We start from the raw sequence: 18,551 nt of genomic DNA, 5'->3' as shown, positions 1-18,551 counted from the left end.
CTCATTTTGGAATATTAAGTCTATGACGAGGATACCTCATATCTCTTATTTTCTTCTGCTGAATTTCGCTGCACCACTAATAAATGCATAGACAACCACCGTAATAATCGAGGTCATTTTTCTGGCCTGGCTGCGCCGAGTCTGGGCCGGTCGCGCAGCTAGCTAGTGATGTTGATGATGCGCTGGGGCTTCAGGCGACTCGTCATAGACCTTCTAGCAACATAGACAATGACGTCTAATTTGCCTAGTCTGATTTGAAGTGCAATTGCTTCAGGGCTGATGTTTATCAACGATTATTGTTCAAGGTTAGATTTCAAATTTTTAATTTCATTCGACTTTTAAATCTATAAATCTGAAATAAAGGCGCTGTTTCCCCGAAATCCGGGTCTAAATTTCAACTTCGAGTCCGAGACTATGGACGGCGAAAAAACCCATGCATCGGATGCATTGCATTGGCTGCGCGCTGCGCTGCAGCTGCACTGTGATGATGGGTTCAGCGAAGAGCTCAGAGAAAATAAGGTGGTCATATTCAATCCCGAAATGCTTTGCGAGTGGTCACAAAATCGTCTCGACGCAAATCACCTAATACAGCCGTCTGGTGAAATCGCTGATAACAACAATCACCGATTTGGTAATGATTTAGTTTCTAAAACTTATATTTGTAAAGTTTTAAATATCAACTTATGTTTTTAAATGTATGTATATTCTCCAACATAATTTTTTAATGTTATCTTTGATATCGTTGTAGTCATATTCTTTCATATTGTTTTCGTGATCGCTACTAATTTGTTGTTGTATTTGATCGGCGTATGATTTCGTTGGCATAAATGATAAAATATGCGCGTACCTCAGCTGCATGCGCGTATCGAGTTGACCTTCCTTATAGCAACACGCTTGTGTGTTGCTGCCCTCTACGTTCGTTGGTACTACTTTACTACTACTTACACGAATATAGTAGCGTCGGACTGTACGCGCACAGAAGCTGACTCCGGGATCTTTCGGAGGGGATCAATGGTTGCAGTTACCGATTATCTGCAAGTGCAAAGAAAATTCCACTGTAGATTGTAGGTCCTAAATATGCAGCTTATAAGTACTGTTCCAGATCACTAGATATTCTGGAATTCAATTGTCTATATCCACTATCCAGTCCAAATTCTACCAGATTCTTCAAGTTCAAAATTGAAGGAAGCAGACTACACAGACATGACAGAAGGAGTCCGACGTCGAGACTAATTCTGCGCATCAGAATAGTATGGTATTTTTAAATAGGCACATTTGATGCTTGTATTTCCTTCTTCAATTTCTTCTATAGTTATGTGACGGTAGGCCTATGAATTATCTCGTACTTACTGTGAAAGGCCGAGCCAGCTGCAAAGGACGAGGGCGTTTCTGGAAATTCTGGTCTTGAACTACATTTTTTGTCTTGTTTTTCTCCTTTATTTTCTATATTAATCGACACATTTGCATCCCCCGGTGCATGCAGCCTCTCTATTCTACCCCATCTTTATTTTTGTTTTCCCCTTAGACTTAGTTTTAGTTCCTCTTTCCCTTCCCATTATTTTCCTTCTCTCTCGATTTCTTTTCCCCTTATTGCTGGGGGATACCAAGGGTGACATGGATAGACAAGCAAACTTACTTGATCGACCCCCCCCCCCCCAGGACCAAAATCCAATTGAAACCAGTTGGATTTCCAACTGGTTTCAATTGGTTTCAATTGGTTTTAACTGGTTTCAATTGGTTTTAACTGGAATTTAACAACTTCCAGTTGAAACCAATTGAAACCAGTTGGGCAACTGGAAATCCTAACTGGAACCAGTTGGGTAACTGGAAATGACTTCCAATTGGAAATAATTTCTAACTGGAACCAGTTGGGTTACTGGAATTCCCAACTGGAACCAGTTGGGCAACTGGAAATCCTAACTGGAACCAGTTGGGTAACTGGAAATGACTTCCAACTGGAAATGATTTCTAACTTGAACCATGCAATTGTGTAACTGGAAATCCTAACTGGTACCAATTGGGTAACTGGAGATGACTTCTAACTGGAAAGATGGGTAACTGGAAATGAATTCTAATTGGAACCAGTTGGGTAACTGGAAATAAAACTGGAACCAGTTGGGTAACTGGAAATGATTTCCAATTGGTTTCCAATTGGAAATTTTCCAGTTACCCAACTGGATCCAATTGAAACCAGTTGGGCAACTGGAAATCCTAACTGGAACCAGTTAGGTAACTGGAAATAACTTCCAATTGGAAATGATTTCTAACTGGAACCAGTTGAGTAACTGGAAATCCCAACTGGAACCAGTTGGGCAACTGGAAATCCTAACTGGAAATGACTTCCAACTGGAAATGATTTCTAACTTGAACCATGCAGTTGTGTAACTGGAAATCCTAACTGGTACTAATTGGGTAACTGGAGATGACTTCTAACTGGAAAGATGGGTAACTGGAAATGAATTCTAATTGGAACCAGTTGGGTAACTGGAAATAAAACTGGAACCAGTTGGGTAACTGGAAATGATTTCCAATTGGTTTCCAATTGGAAATTTTCCAGTTACCCAACTGGATCCAATTGAAACCAGTTAATTTGCATATTATCTGCTAGTGTGCACAGATTAATGTTTTATGAGATTCATCATCATTAACAATGTGTCTATTTAATTCTTTTCAATTTCAAGCAAGTACCACACTTTTTAAAGATAAGTATTTAGAACACTTAGCAGTGAAAACCATGTTCATAAATGTTATAGATTATAATTAAAACAGATTAAAGGATAATTAGTACACCACTAACTGCTACCAAATTACATCAAATAAAAATACATATATTTGAAGATCTTCCATATAAATATATACATTTGAAAGTCTGTATTTTATCGATGCCCTTTACATTGGTATTAATAGACATATAACACTGCTTCTGTGTTGGCATGAGCAATAGTTAGTGGAAATGCTAATTAATTTGTAACTAATTAAGTTCGTTCCAACTGGAAGTTCCAATTGGATCCAGTTGGAAACCAATTGGTTTCAACTGGTTCCAGTTGAAACCAGTTGCCTCCAATTGGTTTCAACTGGAACCAATTGAAACCAGTTGCCTCCAATTTGATTCAATTGGTTTTAATAGGGAAATTGGAACAACTGGAACCAATTGACACCAATTGCCAACTGGTTCCAGTTGCCCAATTGGTTTTAACTGGAACCAATTGGCAACTGGTTTTCAATTGGAACCAATTGGTTTTAACTGGAACCAATTGGCAACTGGTTTTCAATTGGAACCAGTTGTTCCAATTTCCCTATTGAAACCAGTTGGCCAACTGGTTTCAATTGGTTTTGCCCTAATTGGTTTCAACTGGATTTTGGTCCTGGGCCCTTGGCCCCATTAATAATTATGCGAGTAGTCGTCTGTATATCATTATCAATTCTCCAATGAACCAGTTTCTAACGTTCTCAACACTGTGTATATTATGCCGGGATATTATGTTGACTGTCAAACAAATATCCAACAAACTATAGTTTCCAACATTGTGTCAATGTTAACTGTCAACAACTCTCCAATAAACTATTCCAATTACGCTGTCCACGTTGTGCCATTGTCCGTTGTTCAACAACTCTCCGTCAAACTAGTTTCCACTCCTTTGTCAACGTTGTGCCATTGTCGACTGTCCAACAAATCTCCAAGAAAATAGTTTCCAACGTTGTTCCTTTGTCGGTTGTTCAGCAACTCTCCATCGATCTAGTTTCCGACGTAGTCAACGCTGTGCCTTTGTTGGCTGTTCAACACCTATCCAATCAAACACGCGTTTCCAACGTTGTGACGTTGTTGGCTGTCCAGCAAATCTCCAACACACTAGTTTCCAATGTTGTGCCATTGTCTGTTGTTCAACAACTTTCCAACGTTGCCAACGTTGTGTCATCGTCGACTATCCTACTGATCTCCAATCTATACCAGTTTCCAACGTTGTGCCAGTGTCAGTTGTTCAACAACCTCCCATCTAACTAGTTTCCAGCTTTATCAACGTTGTGTCAGTGTATACTATCTAACTAATCTCCAATCTACCAGTTTCCAACGTTGTGCCATCGTCGACTATCCAACAAATCTCCATCGAACTAGTTTCTAGCTTTGACAACGTTGTGCCATAGTTGGTTGTTCAACAACTTTCCATCGAACTAGTTTCCAACGTTGCCAACCTTGTGTCATCGTCGACTATCCAACTAATCTCCAACCTACTAGTTTCCATCGTTGTGCAATTGTCGACTGTCCAACAACTCTCCAACTAACAAGTTTCCAACGTTGCCAACGTTGTGCCTTTGCTGGCTGTTCAACAACTATCCAATCAAACGTGTTTCCAACGTTGTGACATTGTCGACTGTCCAACAACTCTCCAACTAACAAGTTTCCAACGTTGCCAACGTCGTGTCATTGTTGATTGTCCATCATCTTTCCATCAAACTAGTTTCCAACGTCGATTCAACGTTAATCCATCAAGTTTTTCCAACGTCCAACGACTTTCAAGTTTCCAACGTGGAGCCAACGTTGGCTTGTTACCTGGGAAAGCATTGGAAAATAAGATCAAAATTAAAGGATTTGCTCTACACTTTTGTATGATTCTGGGATTTTTTAAATAACAAATTAAAGATTTCATGACATCTGTGGGCAACTGTCCCGCCCCAGTCCACTCTGTAAGGGCATGCGATAAGCTTTGTTATTCGTTATGACCATTCAACAATAAAATGTATAACCAGGTGCCGCTGATCAGTCTTGACCGGCGCCGATCTAGATTTGGTTAGCAATAGGCCCTTCTTCATTATTCTACCGGCGCCTATTTATTGGAACCAGGGGACGCTGATCATTCTTGACCGGCGCCGATTTAAATTAAGGTGGCGCCGGTTAAGACAAAGGCTGCGCCGATTTGTCTTGACCGGCGCCGATTTAAACAAGTTGTGCTAATTATTTTTACCGACGTCACGTAAGATTCAGGCAGCGGCAATTCATAATCGACTGGCGCCGAGTTAGAACCAGGAGGCGCCGATTATTCTTGACTGGCGCCGATTTGAATTTAGGTGGAGCTGATTATTCTTGATCGGCGCCGGTTAAGACTCAGGCAGCGCCGATTTATAACCAGATGGCGCTGATTATTCTTGTCCGGCCCCGATTTAGATAAAGGTGGCGCTGATTATCCTTGATCGGCGCCGGTTAAGAACTCAGGCAGCGCCGATTTTTCTTTACCGGCGCCGATTTATAACCAGATGGCGCTGATTATTCTTGTCCGGCCCCGATTTAGATTTAGGTGGCGCTGATTATCCTTGATCGGCGCCGATTAAGAACTCAGGCAGCGTCGATTTTTCTTGACTGGCGCCGATTTATAACCAAATAGCGCTGATTATTCTTGTCCGGCGCCGATTTAGATTTAGGTGGCGCTGATTATTCTTGATTGACGCCAGTTATATGCAGGCAGCGCACAGCTACCGGCGAAGTTGTTGGGAAAAAGGTAGTTAAAAGAAAAGATAAGGAAGATGATATATGATTGTGCGTTGCTGGGGGATAGTCTTTCCTTTACTGTTGCTAATGTTATATCAGTGTATATTTTTTTAAGCGGCGCCTTTTTTTTTCTTTTCTTTCCTTTACTTTTATTTTTTCAAGCGGCGCCTTTTCTTTCTTTTACTTTTCTATTATTTTTTTTAGCCTTCGGCGCCGCTCAAATATTAGGGGGGGGCGTGCGCCCCCTGTGCCCCCCCCCCCTGGATCCGCCGATGGCCCGGTATACGATTCGTCTGTACACCTCGCAATCAGGGGCGTCGATCCATTTTTCAGATTTGGGGGCAAAATCATGAATCGTTCTAAAGGCGCTCGATCACACCAAACAAACTCACCTACACACACACACAGGCCTAATTATTATATATATATATGTGAGAAAGAGACTCGGACACATATCTCACCAACAAATTAATGCGAGCGCGAAGCGCGAGCTGAAATTTTTTAGAATGCTGACCTGAAAACAGGAATGGTACCTGTTTAGGACTGTTTGTAGCAGTAACTCATGTGGAGGATACATATCTCACTATACAGATAATGCGAGTAACGAGAGCGAGCTGAAATTTCTTTATATTCTGACCTGAAAGATTCATTTTTGGTACTAATGATTAGAATGGGTATCTAAAATAACAATAGATGCGAGCGCGAAGCGCGAGCTGAAAATTTTGATATTTCGATCTGAAAAAATTGACAGGTTAATGGACGTTTTTGATAAAGAACAAGATATATATTCAACAAAAGATTATTGCAAATCGGAGCGTGAGTTAATTCTTTTTAGGTTTAGAACTGAGAACGGGACATTCTTTTCACCTAATTAATCATGAAAAGTATGGGTTTTGGTAAATAAATGATGCGAGCGCGAAGCGCGAGCTGAAAATGTTTATATTCCAATCTGAAAAACGGACATTTTGAGCACGATTTTAAATAAAGAACGAGTTGTGTATCTCAATCTCGCTTGCTGATTTCTGTGTAACACTGCAATCTTATTTTATTTTTGCACATGCATGCGGAATTATTGGGGGGGGGGCAAAACGATATGTTTGCCCCCCAATATTTTCATTGGTGGGGCGATCGCCCCCCCCCCTGCCCCCCCCCCCCCAGGATCGACGCCTCTGCTCGCAATACCATCGGGGTGCAAGTTAACTCTTATGCAGGGGCCGCGGAAGCAGGGGGGGGGGGGGCTGGGGGACTTCAGCCCCCCACTTTTTTTTCCAAAACCGTGTACAAAATCTTAAAAATGACCATAGGATTCTGATTTTTTTGCATGGTGCCCCCACTTTTGGCTCAGCCCCCCCCCCCCCCCACTCTGAAAACCGTTCCACGGCCCCTGTTATGCGAGAGTCCGTGTCTGTTGTACACCCTGGTACTCTTTGCATGCACCCCACCAGTCTCGCTGATAGACGAGTCGCTTTTAAGACCTTAACAGACGTATGGTATAAATGAAATTGATTTGTGATCGAAGATTACCCGAAATAACAATGCACTAACGCCACACTTTACCTTTTTACTTTAAGTAAAATGATTTGTTAAAGATTTGATATATATGTGATGATTATTGCTTCAAAAACACATTTGATTACGTATACATTTGGAGAAACAGTAAATAGAGCTAGTTGAATCACAACCATCAGCACAAGCCAGAAAAGAATCGGATCATGTCGCTATAGGGACCTTATTCAGTCTCAGCGCTTCTCCCTAGCTGGCATAGCGGTAAAAATCCGATCATGTAAAACGAGGTGAGTTCGAGTCCCAACTAAAGAAACTAAACAATCGATACAGAAAGTGAATGAACCGGAAGTCTTGACAATCTTTTGTTTATTTTAGGTGGGGGCACTAGCGTACCTAGGGGGGCAGACTGCCCCCCTGACGAGTCACAACCCATGCAAGGGACGTATCCCTGCCCCCCTGACGAGTTACAACTGATCCCTGACGAGCCAATTTGTCAATTTTTTATAAGGTGCGAAATGTTCTGTCATATGCGGTTGAAGACCTTTTTTTTTTTTTTTTTTTGCTTGTCAATTTTTTTTCTGGTACGAAATCCTTTATTTGTGGTTGAAGACCTTTTTTTTTTTGCGGACGAATTTGCCCCCCCCCCCCCTTTGGAAAATCCTAGGTACGCCACTGGGTGGGGGTATATATTAAGCACCCTAAGGGGTCGACGTGTACACCCTCTAAGGTGCAGACACCCAAAATAGGGGTGCACACTGTACACCCCTATTCGGGGTGTACGTGTGCACCGCTAGGGTACGTACTCGTATAGGGACAAGCCTGTTAAATCATTGTAAATGATAAGTAAAAAAAAAAGTTTAATACTCACTTATGAAATGAAATTGAAATGAATGGGATTTTTTTTTAAAGAAACTAAACTGGCATTTTGAGATTTGTCTTTGATTTGAACGGTTTCAATAAAGTTTTGCTACTCACCATGCATGCAATGCAAATTATTTCGTCGATACATATATGAAAAAATAGATTATAACTACTATTTCCACACTGCAAAAACCCTGGTAGTTAATTTAACACCAGCCCGGAATCTATATATGTCCACACCAGAGAAGTGTTAAACAACACCAGTATCGTTTTGGTCTAACACCAGATAGGTGTTTATACAACACCAATTAGTATTAAAACAGCATCGGTTTGATTCCAAACTGGTGTTGTTTCAATACTTATCTGGTGTGGACATACAGTGCGTCCCACAAAAACGAAACCGAGATTTATCGATGATTTATCATAACTTAATCACAAATACAATAGACAAATGACCTACCTTTGTAAAGCTTAGAATCTCCTCTTTCATCTGAAATTAGTTAAATTATTTCTCATTCACGCATGAGTGAGCAAAAGCAATTTGAAGAGGGGATACCAAAAAGTCATTTGGCGGGCTGTATCAGGGTTTCAAAAGGAAAACCACATTTCTAAAAAGTTCAATATCTGCTCTTTAATTTGGTACCTCAATTACAGAAAATGGTCAAGAAATAAGAAAGTTCTGGTTATTTGAAATAGGGCTTGAATTTCAATAATTTCATAAAATGAAGAGGTTTTACAGGCTAGCGTTCAAACTCACTCGACACTCCGTTTTGTTGACGATCAGCCATGCATGAAGTTTTTTGTTAACCATGCGATAGCTTCTGGGAAACCGGTGAAAACACGTTTATTTAATGAAATTATGGAAATACAAGCATTGTTTCGAGGGAACGTAACTTTTTTACTTCTTGACCATTTTTTGTGATTAAGGTATCAAATTAAAGAGCAGATATTGAACTTTTTAGGCATGTGATTTTCTTTTTAAAATTCAGATACCCCCCGCCAAATGAGTTTTTGGTATCCTTTCTTCAAATTGTTCTTGCTTACTCATGCGTGAATGAGGAATAATCTATAAGTAATATCAGATGAAAGAGGAGATTCTAAGCTTTACATTGGTAGGTCATTTGTCTATTGTGTTTGTGATTAAGTTATGATAAATCATCGCTAAATCTCGGTTTCGTTTTTTCTGGGACGCACTGTATAGATTCCGGGCTGGTGTTATATCAACACCGGAGTTTTTGCAGCGCATTCGGAAAATAATTCTTTAATGGATAACTGACTGAAATATGCTAATTTCATGATAGACACAAACATGTTATTGCAGAGAAGTGGAGTGTGTCCTAAACATAGAGATGTATACTAATAATAATTAGTATACATCTCTATATGGTCCTAAATGCTTGTGTTTACCCCAATAATAGCATTAGGGAATTTTAGCAATCACTAAGCAGACGCTACGCGGATTATCTTTTGTCAAATGCCCTTCATAACAAAGCAGCCTTTGTCGAAAATAGGTTCAGCACTGTCGTCATGCCAAAAGACATATTTGCAATTTTTCGTCCGGTCCGAATGTTCCGTTTTAGATGGGTATTTTGGGGGTTGGAAATAATTATATCTAAATGCACAGGCGGATCCAGGGGGGGGGGGCACGAGGGGCCCGGCCCCCCCCCCCTATTGGCGGAGCAAAAAAAGGAAAGAAAGAAAAAAAAAAGGAAAAGAGAGTAGAAAAAAGAAGAGGAGGAAGGCGAGTGAATAAATAAAGATTAAAATGAGGGGAAGACTTGGAAATTAAAGAAAATTTTTCATGTCCCTACATAAAATTTTCGCTCGCGCTTCGCGCTCGCATTGCCTGTTAGGTGATTTACATAACTTGTTCAATATGGAGCTTAAATATCAAGTTTGGAAGTCAATATACAAAACATATTTCACCTCGGAAATCGATTAACTCTCATTATTTTGTGTGATTTACAATTTTTTTTGGTGCTCTGTAAAAGTGTCAGTTTTATGGTCTGATAACTAACATTTTATGCTCGCGCTGCGCGCTCGCAAATTTTGATTTATCAGGTACATTTTCAAAATATCCCTTTTCAGGTCTGATTGTCAAAAAGGTATCAACCAGCGCTGCACGCTCGCATTTTGATTGGCGATCGAGTTATGTCAATATTGTTTACACAACAAACTACTTAAAATTCCCTTTTCATGACAGTTTATCAAACTTTTTAGACATTTTTATAAAAAATTCGGTTCGCGATTTGCACTCGCATTAATTCCGCGCCCTCATTATGCATTTAATAACTAAATTTCCCTTTTGTTTCATCTCGCGCTTAGCAAGAGGATAGAAAGATAGTCATCATGTCCTAAGGATGTCCTATGTCAAAACTTAAAGTAATAATAATGAAAAATATCAGCTCTTTGTTAAGTGCGACCCATATCCACCTTACAATTTTCCTACACAAATGCTTGAAAATACTACAGCTGAAACTGACCCTTTTTTAGAACGGAATATCAAATATTTTATGCTCGCGCTTCGCGCTCGCTTTGATTTTCATGATAAAAGATGTATTAAGAATGCATAGCCATAGATTCTAGGATTAAGTCTAAAACACGCGCGCATCTCTGCTCGCGCTTTGTGCTCGCATTATTAATGCATGAAGATAACATGGAGCGTTGTGGTCCAGTGGATTAGTCTCCGGACTTTGAAACGGAGGGTCGTGGGTTCGAATTAAATCCCAGCCATGGCGTAATTTCCTTCGGCAAGGAATTTATCCACATTGTGCTGCACTCAACCCAGGTGAGGTGAATGGGTACCTGGCTGGAATTTATTCCTTGAAATGCGTGTGCGCTGTAATCTGAGTAATTACGGCAGCCAAGCTACAGCTGGGGTAATAATATCCAAGTCCTTTGGAAGCGCATAGAGACATTATTCATAATTGTGATATGCGCTATACAAGAACTGTTTATAATTATTATTATTAAGATCCCCTATTACCCATTCATGATTTGCAAAACATGAATAGAGTGTACGTTTTTAGGTTTAAATCTCGAATTTTTCCATCAATTGTTTAGTTATATAACTATCCTGTTCACGATTACAAATATTGATTAAAATTTTCAATTCTTTATGTAGAAATGTAAAAAATTTTCAGCTCGCACTTCGCGCTCGCATTATTTGATTGTTGAAATATTTAACGTCTGCATGGCTAAATGCAAGCAGTCCTTAGCAGGTAGAACCTACCTTTTCGATCAGTTCAAAACGTATATATATTTTTTACTGCTCGCGCTTTGCGCTCGCATTATTAACGTGAAGAAGAGCCCCAATTACTCATCCTTTTCATGATTTACAAATTAACATGAATAGAGTGTCGCATTTTTAGGTCTAAATCTCGAAATTTTCCGCTCGCGCTTCGCGCTCGCATCAATTGTTAAGTTATATACCTATCCTGTTTAAGTTACAAAAAGTGCTTAGAATTTCCATTCTTTAGGTAAAATGTCAAAAATTTTCAGCTCGCGCCTGGCGCTCGCATTATTTGATTGTTGAAATATATGTCTTCATGGCTTACTGCAAGCAGTAGGTAGGCCGACATTTTCGATCAGTTCAAAACGTGTATCAAAAATTTCTGCTCGCGCTTCTTGTTCGTAGTAGGGGGTCTAATTATTTAGTTTCATACACATCTTTTTCAGGATAACAAAAATTGCCTAGAATGTTCAAAGTTTAGGAAAAAAATACACAAACTTTCCCCCAAAGAATTGCGCGCGCGAATAAGGATTATGATATTATATATTTATGATATTATATATTTATGCTGATTTATAAGAATAAAGCTAAAAAGTAACTATATAAGGACTGCCCCTTTAAAGAAACAAACAATAATCATGTTCGAGCGGCCGATCGGGGAAAATATGGCTGGAAAAAAATCGGCCCGCCCCCCCTATTGGCGAAGGCTGGATCCGCCCCTGAAATGAATAAATTAAATTTCACAGAACACAACACTGGAAATTTCATGATCAAATTCTAATAACAAATAACAAAGTAATTGAATTCTAAAGTTTAGCCTACCGTCATGGGCTGATGATGTCATATCAACTTTCCCTGTCCTTATGTTACATGATTAAAACTCATAAATTTTCATATTTTCATACATGCGTGTATGATACGTCTCCCTTGTAACACAGAAGTTTTGGCAGTGGTTATTTTACACATTAAATCACGAGTCTATATTTTCCCCCATGTATTAATATATATTTAACCTTCATTTTATAAGACTATCCCCCAAAGGTGCAATAGCAATTACTAGCTTTGTCCCAGTATTCTTCCCGACTGTCATGATTTCACCACTTTGTCCCAGATGATAAAAATAGAATTACTGGATTTCTGTAAAATACCTTGATCTGTACCATTGACCCACTGGCGGATGGGGAAGGGGGGCACAGCTAGCCCGTGCCCCCCCCCCCCTTGAGAGGCACAATTAAAATTTGAAATGTAAAAATGCCGTTAATTACCTCGGGAAAACGTGCCGCCCCCCCTTTCGAAAAATCCTGGATCCGCCCCTGCATGGACTTATTTTGGTTTAGCGTGACAGGCCCTTTTGAAAGGGGAATTGATTTGGGGTTATTTCGAGGATGAAAAAACAAAAAGAAACAAACAACTAAACGCAAAGGTCCGGGTGCGCACTCTGTCCTGCAATGCAAATTGTGTGACCTGAGATTTTTTTCGTTTCGCATCTGGAACGGAAATATTCAATCTGCGTTTCGTGTGCAAAATTCTGGTTGCTACTATGGTAACTTTCCAAAGCCACATTTGGTTCCTCCCAGAGCTTGAGAGGCCGCACGGGGGGCGAAATTATTTTTCCCACCGAGTTCTGGATCAACATATGAATATTCATGACTTGCGTCTTCGGATTAAGTGTACGCATGCGCGTGGACTTTGCCTCGACCGTATGCCGCGGTCGCAAGCATTCACGTTCAGTTGCTCAGAATGAATTAGCATCGTCAAATTACCTGTACCCTTACATAGTTACATAGGCCTTACAGGCTTTGATATATATATATATATATATATATATATATATATATATATATATATATATATATATATATATATATATATTCAATTCTTAAACACTTATCAAACTAGCTGCCATTATAATGGCAAGACATGTGCTAGGCTAGGAATAGCTTAGGCTAGCGCATTAACTTTACCTCAAATCTGGACCTGTCTAATAGTAATAGCCGACTAATGCCATTGTTAACTTCGAACCGGTCAATTCCGAACTTTACGTTTGATTTTATTTACCATGGTTTAATATGTCTATTCCGTATACAGAACCAGTCCTAGATCTAAAGAAAAAATATCTTAGTTCTAGTCTAGTCTCTAGATCTAGACTCTGATGTACGCTGTATCAGCATGGAACAACTAGTGTAGCGGGGGGGGGGGGGGGGCAGACTGCCCCCTGACGATTTACAACTGATCCAGGGGACGTGCCCCCCCCCTTTGAGAAGCCAAATTAATAATTTGTAATGTCAAAATGCAGCAAAAAAAAAGACTTATGTCCCCTCTTTTGAACGTGGAGATCTTTTTTATTTTTTTTTTTTGCTTGTCAAATTTTTTTCAGCTAAGAAATCCTTAATTTGGGGTGAAGACGGGGATCAAGATCACTGACGTTAGTTTGTGCCTGACGTTAGAATACGTTCCATGCACTGCAGTGGCGTAGCTAGGATTTTTTTTCCGGGGGGGGGGAGGGCACCGGCTATTTTTTCCAGTGTGTGTGCATGTGTCACAAGGGCGGATCGGACTTTCACCAATAGGGGACGGGACCCGAAATTATCTTCACCTATATTTTCCAGATCAGTCACTTCTTAGTTTTATTCTTATGAAACAATATAAACATGAAATAACCTCATAAGCCTTATCAGAATTGTGAGCGCGAAGCGCGAGCGATTTAAAAAAAAATATCATGGCATGGTATGTATGATCATGAACAAGATTCCTATGTTACTAGATGGTTACTGCAAACGCCAAGCACGAGCAGAAATTTGTATTAACTGTTCTAGCATTATCGAAAAGGGACCTGTTAAGGACTGCTTTCAGTTACCCACGAAGACGGTATATATTTCAATAATGCGAGCGCGAAGCGCGAGCAATTTTTTACATTCCGACTTAAAAAAAATGGTAATTCTAAGCACTTTTTGTATTAATAAATGGGATAGGTATGTAACTAAACAATTGATGCGAGCGCAAAGCGCGAGAGGAAGAAAGTTGAGATTTTAGACCTAAAAGCAGGGGACTGAGCGAAAAAAATTAACCTTTGTACATTTAAACAAAAATAATTTCATGATAGAGACATATTAAAATAATGATATAGTTACCTGTGTACACATAATCCATCATTTTTCTATAGGCGATTTACATTGCAATAATTATTATTACCACGGTCATCTGATCCTGGCATTCTCAACGTATGTTTTTCTCCACTCCCTGGGACAGGAGCAGCAGAAAATTGTTATTGGGGGGGGGGGGGGGTCAACACCAAAAAGGCACTCATTTATCAAAATGAGTTTTTTTGTGCAAACAGATACATGTATTTTCAAAATGAGATCATGAACTGCGTGAAGTAATTGTGTGTTTTGTAGAAATTAAGTTGAGCAAAGGCTTTCTAATTATAAGATAGATATTTTGAATTAGGTTTCACTTCTCAGCGACAAAGCATAGCGAGCAAGCGGTTTAAAAAAAATAATTCCCCGAGTTTCGTAATTTTGTCAAAATGATGAGGCAGAAATTATATCTAACAGAACGAGTGACAATTTATCCCGGCCACGTGAAGTTTATCGTCGGTGAATATCGTCTGCTGCTATTCGTTGAGTTGATTTGCCTTCAGATTCGGATATATTCACTTCTTTGTAAGTACAGTTATATCATTATTCTCCTTCTTTAGAGCCTTGACAGAGGGAAGAGACTCTGTATGGCTGGTCAAGGCTGGAATTTTCATGGATTTATTTTGGCCCGCAGTAGGCCTAGGTGCAGCTAGCACTAGCAGCTGCATGAGTTGGTAGCGTATCGGCATGCAAGTTGAAATGTCCGACTCATCATCATAGACGTAATTCCCCTAATTTACCTCCATCCGCGTCACTAGAGCTAGAAACTTCATCATCATTCTCTTCATCTTCAAAATCATCAATTTGAAAATCCAAAATCTAGATAAACTTCTGGGTTTTCTTTCATTTCGTGATCGAAGTATTCAGTGACAGTGTGGAAAAACGTACCCTCGCAACAGGTTTTGCATGCAAGTGGAGCTTGACGTGGGAGAGCCAATCACGTTTCTCGTACACTTATACACGTCATCAAAAAACCCCAATTTCGCGGACGTAATTGAGCGTGTTTGAAGCATTCAGATAAAGAACTTTGAACTATCAATTAAGTGAGTTTCATCGGTCTCCATGATGAATGATGCACACCATCGTGTTCTTCTTATTTCCCCCTCTAATTTGATATATAATTCTTAATTTCTATGATTTTCAATATATTTCTACTTTAAGAGATGCATTTTCATAATCTGGAAAAGCCTTGCTTCCTTTATTTAGGGTGCTTTTTGGTACCGCATGGTCGTGCCTGGTATCAACTCATCAATGGAATTAAGTGGTCCCCCCGCGGGAATTCGAATCTAATCCCCCATTTCTGGGGAAAGTAAAACATAATGCCCATTACATGGTGTGCTAGACGCATATCGTTTGTGTAGGAGTACACAAAAGGCTGGTACGTTCAGACGTATACATACTGTGTACATAATCAACGCATGCGAAATGGTTTCGGCTGGAGAGGTGATTTGACCCATGGAAATAATTGCCAGAGATCCACCAATAATCCACATTAAATGCAATATCGATTCGATGGACTGTAATGATTTATATCTAAGCCTTAATTCAGTAACTTTTTCCTCACTCAATATGTACTCGATTTGTTTGAAAAACCTCTTTCATATCCATGTCATAATCTATTGTAGGTCCTGCATTTCGAATATCTCCAGCCATCAGTCGTAATGTACATGCATGTAATGGTGGGGGTGTCGCGGGAAAGAATTTTGCACACGAAAAGCAGATCTGTAGGGCCTGTAACCCCCCTGTAACACAAAGCTTAGTATTGATTGTAGAGCAGTTTTCTACGTTTGATTCTATTGACTATAATGTACAATCAATCTTAAAAATCAAGTGTATGATTAAGCGTTAACTTTTGTGTTAGGGGACCCTAATATTAGCGTCCGTGAGGATTGCGAAAGGTGGCTATTATTAGAGAAACAGAACTACGCGGTACGGATAGATAGCATGCAGGGGCCTGTTGCATGAAATGGTCTTTGGTAGGACCACTCTACGTAAGAACGAGATATCGCTCAACTGTTTCACAAAGCCGGTTTGGGCGATACGAAGGATGGTCCTTGGAAAGACACCTCCAGACATGTCCTACGTAGGCATGATCTTCTTTGCACACCGCCCGCCACCGTCGGCATTGAGAGAAAATGCGTTTACGGCAAGCCACACTGACATATCACCTTTAAACATTTTTTGGGGTTGCACACTGATGCATTTTGTCTGGGATGGCGCCAAGTTATTTTTTATATGGGGGATAGTTGTCATCAATTTCAGGTCGTCTTTTTGCACGGCAAGACGATCGACCAAAAACAGATGTCATTTTAACTTCTCCGGGCATTATGTCCGGGGTAATGTAGGCCCAAATATTTTTTTTAATATGTTTTCTTTTATTCTCCGTCCTATCCCCACACCATTTCCATTAATTTTTTTTGAAATATTGAAATGGGCGGCACTATCTCTCTGACCCCTCATGCTTTCTCATTATAGATAATTAAACAACATGAAAACAAATATCTTTAAAAGAAATGATGTAAGGTAAAAAACTTGTTTATAACGTTCAGCAAAAAAACAAACACGATACAAAACTAAAATGTTAAACATGGTAAATCATTCATTTATTTTTATTTCATTTTCATTACAATTTTTTTTTTGCTGAGATTAATTTTAATCAATGAAAATTAATTGTCGGATTTGGGCTAACTTGAGATGTGAAACAGTGAAACAAAACAAAAAATCTGCAGTAACAAAATAGCTAATTGAATTTAAGATACAGATTAGGCCTATATATAGCTTACGAATCCATTACAATTATTACAAATGAAGATAAGCTAGTTCATATTAAAGAAAAGATTATGGAAAGTCCATATACGAAGAGGCGCATGTTAAATCGTAGGGTAGACCCCTTTCGGCCCCTATGTAATGTTAAAGCAATAATGTAGTCTCTACATACTCCTCAACTTTGAAATGTTGAACATATATATTTCTCATATTCTTAAACCTTATATTCTTATATAAGCTTCCATAAATTAAGTGATCAACTTTAAAGATGACCAACGTTTATATGATCATTGTAATATTTAGCATTATTTCTGTAAATAGTATTTTTTCCATTGCGGATATTAATTGCACACCTTTTTCTATGTTTTAATTGTAATTGCAAAGCTCTACTTTATCCACTTGGACATGTTTGCAGCAATTTTCATATTTTCCTTGTCTTCGGTTACTCATCATGCAACTGAGGTATGTTTATACTCTAAACACTCACATTTGTATTTCTTGCGTTATATCTGACAAATAAAATAAATAAATTAGATTTTTCACAGGCAGCCTCTCATATATTCCATTTTAGTCTCATACAATCAGACACTGTTGATTTTGTTTACTTCATTAAAACCCTATTTTTACCTCAACAGATAACATATTAACGCATAATTTGCAAAATCATCATTATATATATGTATTCTATAAAAAAAATCAGTGTATTGAACTAATAAAATGTCGAAATTACTTAGTTGAATCAATTTTTATGTCGGACAAGGGTCTCTTTCATTGAAATATCAATGAAAGGTGTCTCTAAAAGGACACCGTGTTCTAAATAAGGGAAATAATGAAAATTTCGATTTTATCCAGTTATGTTTGTGAATCTTGAAAGTTTTTTCTCTTTTTACCTCATAAAGTACGCTCCATACATCAATTCTACAATCAGTAATAAATAAAACATTATTTGATCCCCTTTTATTGAAATATATGATTTTATGAAAAGTCGTCATTCCGAAATAAAAGGTTCAGGTGACGATGAAGACTAAATATTTTCCCGATACTATCGATATCAAACGATGTCGCGGACTTGAAAGACAAAATTGCCTTCGTGAAACGGAAAGCGCTGATTTGTCGCCAATCTTCCAATCTCGGAAGAATGGTCCTAGGACGTTCCTACGTATCGCTCATCTCGTCATGCAACAGGCCCCAGGGGCCCGTTTCTCAACACATGGACAAGTTAGTCATATCTTTATCCACCAACCACGGAGTTAGTTCCAATCTTACTAAACCTGTTTCTCGAAAGGCTTCCTAACTAGAATACCTTGATATCGTTACTATCGGTAAAAAGAGCAGACGAGACATAGCCTTAGTCACAAAATAGCATAATTTTCAAAAAGAAAAATTATGACAAAATTGCAAATATCGTGATGAATTGGGAAATAAATCTTTTCAAAATAATAGCACAGGTGAATTATGCATCATACATACTGAGACCATGAAGATTGGAGCATTCAATTGCAGAGAAAATAAAATTCTGAATAATTCATTTCATGACTAAAAAATCACTTGTGGACGTTGAGATGGG

Source organism: Lytechinus pictus, chromosome 3 (genome assembly GCF_037042905.1).
Source record: "Lytechinus pictus isolate F3 Inbred chromosome 3, Lp3.0, whole genome shotgun sequence".
NCBI classification, from domain to species: domain Eukaryota; kingdom Metazoa; phylum Echinodermata; class Echinoidea; order Temnopleuroida; family Toxopneustidae; genus Lytechinus; species Lytechinus pictus.
The sequence above is the reverse complement of the archived record's forward strand: the minus strand, read 5'-3'. Positions refer to the sequence as shown.